Source organism: Arachis stenosperma, chromosome 9 (genome assembly GCF_014773155.1).
Source record: "Arachis stenosperma cultivar V10309 chromosome 9, arast.V10309.gnm1.PFL2, whole genome shotgun sequence".
Classification (NCBI taxonomy): Eukaryota; Viridiplantae; Streptophyta; class Magnoliopsida; order Fabales; family Fabaceae; genus Arachis; species Arachis stenosperma.
Genome location: NC_080385.1, coordinates 105,571,458 through 105,578,502, shown reverse-complemented (window position 1 = coordinate 105,578,502; position 7,045 = coordinate 105,571,458). Strand labels below are relative to the sequence as shown.

The 7,045-nt window shown below is 36.0% G+C and overlaps 1 long non-coding RNA gene across 3 annotated transcripts; it reads right to left on the bottom strand.

The window, feature by feature from the left end:
* Positions 1 to 4,150: 4,150 nt before the first annotated feature.
* On the bottom strand, positions 4,151 to 5,879 carry LOC130951240 (uncharacterized). Of its 3 annotated transcripts, none has more exons than XR_009073890.1 (5): positions 5,622 to 5,879; positions 5,114 to 5,217; positions 4,901 to 4,976; positions 4,468 to 4,658; positions 4,151 to 4,387 (listed from the first exon to the last, which is right to left on the bottom strand). It is a non-coding gene; the product is annotated as an uncharacterized LOC130951240 (long non-coding RNA). The 3 variants fall into 3 exon arrangements; XR_009073889.1 differs by having other exon boundaries at positions 4,538 to 4,658; positions 5,622 to 5,875; XR_009073888.1 differs by having other exon boundaries at positions 4,151 to 4,658; positions 5,622 to 5,870.
* Positions 5,880 to 7,045: the final 1,166 nt, after the last annotated feature.

Genomic DNA, 7,045 nt, shown 5'->3' with positions numbered 1-7,045 from the left:
CCGATCATCAAAATGGCGCCGTTGCTGGGGAATTACAAATGTGCGCTTGTTATTGGTTATTGTACATATGTGAATATTGTGAATATGCTTCCTTGTTGATTGATGCTAGTTTTAGTAGTGTGTTTTCATTCTTTTTTACTAGTTTTTGTTTTCATCTCAAGGAAGCATTGGATCGATTTCAAGCAACCATGGAGCGTGTTGTGCAACAAGCAGAAAGAGTGGAGAGTGCTGAACCGTCACAACCCTACCATGAAGAACCACCTTTCTATTATGAACCATTTCTCCAAGACAATGAATCCTCTTATCTACCCCAATATTCAATGGATGAAACCCTTGGCCTCATACTTCAAGGGCAAAGAGAAATGCAAGGGGAGGTACTAGAATCCACGGCCACCTTGGCCGAAGTAGTAAACTGATTAGCCTCCCAATGCTTGGACACTCATGGAACTCCCATGGGAATATGTGGAGAATCAAATGATGAGCATAGCATGAGGGAGAGATTGGAAGCTTCGGTGGAAAATGAGGAATGTTGCTTTGTGTTGGAACAATTGGGGGAACCTATGCTAGTTGAAGAAAAGGAAGAAGTGGTTGAGGACTTAGGAGATGCGGAACCTCAATGGGAACATAGAGTTGAAGAAAACCCCTCCAACAAGATTGAAGTTGACCTTGAGAAGGAAAGTGCACATCCTCCAAGGTATATTCCGTATGAAGAATTGGATGGGATAGAGCAAGAATTTAGTTCCCTTGGAATTGAAGATCAAGCCTCAATCCCTAATGGCGAAGAATCCTTTGAACTTAAAGAACCTTCTCCCGATGAGATAGAAAGTGATGTGGAGGTAAATTTCTCTCATCCTCCCATTTATAATTTGAGTAAGGGAAAAGAGTTTGATAAAATTGTTGAACAAAGGATTGAGATTAAGAGATCTTGTGAGGAGGTAGAGGTCCTTAGAAAAAGGAGGATGGGATACGCTTCGTCAGGATCCTTGAAAGCTCCCTTACCTAGGTTGCCATCTACCCTTTCATTTGAGTGGGTAAAATTCATTTCTATTAGCTTTATTATCCCACTCGAATATGGCTTGCTTGAAACGGATAGTCAAATTAGGGAACTTTGTAGGATGAAGCGTAAAAGAAGGGTGTTTCGTGGTTGGAGGTGTAAGGCAAGGTTCATTATGGTTGATACTTCAAGGATTAGATACAAAGGTTTGGCTAGTGCTCAATTAGAGGGGTCTAAGAGGATTGTTGGGCACTTCATTGAGAATTCATCCTACTCGCCACCCGGATGGATTAATAATGATAAATTGCAAGATGGGTGTGAAAATAAGGTGTGGGATCCCAGATTACAAGAAAAGGATTAACTTTAAGAGCCCCAAGCTTGTGAAGAACTCCACCGAGACTTGGTGCAACTTATGAGAAATCTTGGGGCACAATGGAGAACCAAGCATTGGTGTTAGTTCCAAGATGAGTCCAAGCACAAGCCACCTTGATGAGAGCTCCCTATAAGTCCAACTTAAGGACAATAAACAAAAGTGCTAGGTGGGAGACACCCCACCATGGTAAAATCTATTCATTTTTTCTTTTGTAAATATTGGTAGGGATTAGCTTGATTTCATATTTTGTTTAGTTTGTTGAGTTTATTTGATAGTTTAATAGGTTAAATAAGGTTTTAGGGTGTTTAGGTAGCTGTTGGGAGATTTGGAAGGCTTGGTTTGGTAAAAAAACATGGAAACTTTTGAAACAGAGCACCAACCCACGCGTACGCGTTCCCCAAGCACTTTCGACCATCCACGCGCATGCGTCCCCCACGCGTTTGCGTGGATCGAGAAAATTCATCCCACCATACATTGACCCGAGAGTTGCGCCTGCACTGCGCGAACATTGTGCCTCTAGCACAACCCAACCTACGCGTACGCGTACACCACGTGTACGCGTTGCTTCCATTTTGCCACCACCCACGCGCACACGTCACGTATCTGTACGTGTGGATCACCTTGTCTCAACACTCTTCTTTTCTCGACTTCTTTCCATTTCTTTCCTTCTCTTTTCTTCTTTCTACCTCCTACCCCTCATCCAACACTTTCAAACACCATTTATAACCATTTCTTTTAGTTGGTTAATTAGTTGTTTCATTAGTCTCATTTTCATTTCACTCTCTCTTTTCCATACTAAGTGTTGGATTATTAATCTTGTTTACCGTTTACTGCTGCTACTCACTGATAAGATGTTATTTTAACATCATTGTTGTTAGTTCTCATTGTTGCATCCTTTGTTAAGGTTGTATATTGTTACTTGGTTTTGAGTTCTTCATGCTTTATCTTGTGAATACCAAATACATATGATATTGCCTTCAAGCTTTTAATTCTTTTGAGTTGCATGATTTTGCCACCATGTGATTTAAATCCTTTCTTTGACTAGGCAATTTCTTGATGGATGTTGTGCATTTACCTTAATGAATTGTGCTTCTTGATCATATGCATCCATACGTTATATATTTGCTTGAATGCTTTTATGCTTCCTTATCGCTTGTTTGGTTGTCTTAACCTACAAGTTTAAAGTACTTCAAGCACACTAGAATGGGTGAAGTGTATACCTCTTTTGTAAGTTGTGACTTATGCTAGTGTGCGTGTGTTCTAAACGGCAAAATTTAGGACTCACACACTTATTTTTCATCAATGTCACACTAATTCACCTACTTCATTCTAGTGATTTACCTCATTCTAACAATATATACTTCCTTGCTTGTGTATTTACTTGTCTTATTAACTCCTGTTTCTATTTTCAGGATGAATCATCATAAGCAAACAACGGAAGCGAAAGAGAGAACACGCAGCAACCGGTTGACTTACCAGCTGAAGGTAGCAACTCTGAGAGTCGCCGTACCCCTTGCTCATCTTAGAAGTGCACCGAGGACGGTGCAAACTTTTAAATTGTGGGGAGGTTGTCCGACCGTTCGACGTTCTTGGGTGAAAAGTTTCTAATTCCAACACTTTTGCATTTCATTTTAGGTCTTTTAGGATATTTTTAGTTGCATTTTCCTATTTTTTTGCATATATATACACAATAAGCTTAGTCAAAATAATGAAATTTTTCAAGGATCTATTCTATAGGACATCTCAATTGATTTGAGTGGAAAATTTTCATAGAACTTGCTAGAATTATATATACATTGTGGATCATATTTTTGAGCTAAGAACACACAACCTTGGGAGTTTTGAGCTTAATGGTATGGTTACATCTTATAACCACCTATTTTCCTTCTTCTGTGCAATTGTTCTCTTCCTATGATTGTAATCTTTGATTTGTTTAATTCTATATGTCCATTATTTTGTGTATTCATGCATTTATATGATTGAGGCCATCATTTCATTAGCTCACTTACCCAAATAGCCTATCTTTTACCTTCCATTGTAACCAATTTTGAGCCTATGCTTAACCCAATTGTTCTTTATTTTAGCACATTACAAGCCTAAAGCGAAAAACAATAAAAGTCCCTTATTTGGATCTTTGATTAGCTTAGGCTAGTGAGAGTGTTTATTATTCAAGTTTGGAAAGGTTTGGGAACATTGGTTGGGATAAAAGGAGTGTTTTTGTTTTTGTTGTAAATATTGGGAATTGGGTACATACTCATGTATTAATCAAATGTTAGACCTTATGCATAGGGGTGGGCATGGTTTGGATTTTTATAAATCCAAACTGGATCCATTTCAGAACCACTTTTATGGTTCATGAAACCAAACCAGAACTGGATTGAAGAGAGAAACTGGTTCTAAACCGGTTTGAAAAAATAAAAACCAGTTCTAAACCGGTTTTAGAATTTAAATCCGATTTTATTTACAAACCGGTTTTAAATCCAGTTTTACGTATAAAACCGGTTTTAAATCCGATTTTTTTAAAATTCAAATCTAAAATCCAGTTTTTTTAATCCAAATCTAAAATCCAGTTTTTTTTATAAAATCCAATTTTAAAATCAGATTTTTTAACTAAAAATTCAATTTTAAAACCAATTTTTGAAAATCTCTTCAACCAAAAATCTAACTTTAAAACTAGTTTCTAATAATCTAATTTTCAAACCAGATATTTTAACAAAAAATCCACTTCAGCATGATTCATATGTGATATCAGATGTGACAGATGATATATGAATCTAAACTGGTTAACAAAAAATAATTACTCAAGCTTCATTGATTAATGTGACAGATGAACTCAAACCAAATAAATAAGGATAATGTTCACATTAAAGAACCACCTCTAGAATAAAACATACCATTCCTGTTTTTTTTAATTTGCCTAAAGATTTCTCTATGATATTTTCCTTCTTCTGAATCCTGGACAACTGAAAAGATCCAGCAGCATCACTATAACGAGCACCATCATCAATGACTACTAAATCCTACAAAAGCAAATATAAAATGTTAAATCTAAAAGTGTACACTAAGCCAAAACCAACAGAAAGTTAAAGAATATAGTTACTCCTTCATAGTTTCTCAGAAGCAACATGAAAAGGAACAAAATATTTCGTTATTTTCTGATTGATATGTACTATTTTCAACGCGTTTCTCAAGTTCCATTAACTCCTTTCTCAGAGTCTCAAACCGGTGAAATTCACTGGATTCTTGGTCCATGATCCCTACATTTGGTGGAGACTGCTCATCATGATTATCCTGCAAATAAGATTCATTGTCCACATTAATCAGAGGTCAACATAGTATCCACCCAACCACTAGAGCAGATAATTAGATTCACAGATAAAACAAGAAATCATAGTGCCAGTTTGATGTCCTATGCTGATACATTAACAAATCAAAGCCAAATAACAGGTTCTCACTGAAGACACAAAGACGCAAGAGAATTCTCGCTGAAGATACAAAATGGCAAAGAGAAGGAAGCATACAGAAGCACTCACATCAGCCTCCAGGTCAGACTTTTTGCTACCACGAGGTATAATGATGTCCAAGAATCCACGAGATTTTCCAACATTTCTGAAAAAAACACATAAATCAAAAAACAGAAATAACATTTTACCGAAGAAAGTAACAGCTGACAATAGAGTGAAGCTTTCAGAATACCAGTCACTAGATAGGAAAATAATAAAGCTAAAAACTAAGGAATTTCATACCTTTTGCTCCTATCCACCCTTGCATTTGCATTCTTTCTGCTTTTTCCTTTCGTAAATTCTTGATCATCACCAACTTGTGTTTGAGACTGACCACCACCAACTCCCTGAAGTGAGTATAATAAAATTGTTACTGACCAGAAAATGCAGACTCTTATAAGGGGAAACGAGAGGGGACAAGTATCCATGGACGTCGAGCAACATACTGATGAATTTTAGCAAGAAAATAATGAAATTGGGTACTACTTATAGAATTTAATCCTTTTCTAAAATAAAATAATCAAGACACCTTAAATGCTATGGGAATAATAAAAAGAACATTATCCAAGCATACAACTGAAGTTGCATCGATATTCACAATGCTTTGTAGCTCCAGTCAATCTTATCTCCTAACGAACATATAGAAGTGAGAAACACTAGATAGTAGATAACAACTATAATTAGAAACCAAATAGGGATATGCATATTCCACTTTCAAAGTGGAAAGTCATTGAGGGAAAGGAAGCTATACCTGCTGTAAAGAATCAGCCTTCGCCCTGAAAGATGCTTCCAGGAATTCAGCTTCTTTCCTAAGTTTTTGTATTTTTTCTAGGTCAGAACAGGCTGCTTTTATATGCTCTTTTCCAGAAATAGAGCTTGATACATGTAGGACCAGATATTTTATATGAAGCTTGAGTTCATCCTTATTAACCAGATATTTCAAACCATGTTGTAGGACCAGAAACTTGAAATTTCACTTAGGACAGTGATATCAGAACTAATGTTTTCTGGAAGCATAAAAATAGGTTCATATTGTCTAATAAGTCTATTGTGTTTTGATTTTATGCTAATTTTTAAAGCCAATTCATCAACAAATAAAATATGTGAAAATTTTCAGGTATTTTCAAAATCTTCAAAGTGACAAAATGTGATTAGTAAGCCAAGAAAATGAAATAGAATCTAATTGAAAGTCTCTTTTAATTTATTTGGTATATACTGTGTCTTATTTATTTGTTTATTATTAGTATGATTTTATTTTGTGAAGGGGATGTATGCAATACAATGGCATACTAAATTATTAATATTTGTAATGATTTTTGAAGCTTGTGGGGTTGAAAGAGAGAGCATGGTAGCTCAACAACTTGTCATGGGCATCAGCATCAGCATCAGCATGGACACAAATATGCACATCACTCTATATATAATTCATAATCTTAGGGGAATCACATTCACTTGCAAATACAGATCATAACATGTTCTTAATATTATTATACATTAAAACTAGAAAAGTCAAAATCAATTATATGACTTCTGTGGTCCTCTGCATTTCTTTTTCTTCTTCCTCTCTCCCACATGGGTTCATGTAAATTTTACTCACTATATCATCACATCAAATACAACCATCACTCTATGTATAAGCTCTAATCTCCCTAAATTAAAAATACTTACAATATTTGACAAAATTACTGGAAATAATTAAAAAATTTAGCATAATAAAATCTGTGTAGATTTGTGAAGAGAAGATGCCAAGCAAACACTGGTTCCTATACTTATAATTTTGTATTAACAAATTATTACAATAACTTAGTTTTTCAAATACATACCACATTGTAATAACATATAAAATTTGCACATTCAATCCATTGAAGTGAAGAAGTCAGTATACTCATGAAGGAACAAAACAGAACAAATCAACAAAATAGAAAAAACCTAGATAAAACTCAGAACTCATAACCAAGGGCAAGGAGGAGGCTTACCTCAATTGATGAGCATGAGCTCCGACGAGCCACCAATGAAAGAAGAAGAGAGCCGAACAAGAGAGAAGACAGAGTCGCGAATGGGAGGTCGAGGTAGAGAGACAGAGTCTCGAATCAAAGTGAAGACTGAAGACTCGAAGATGTAGAGGCCGATGAACCACCGGCGAGCTCCGACGAGAGGCAGAGAACAAGAAATGTT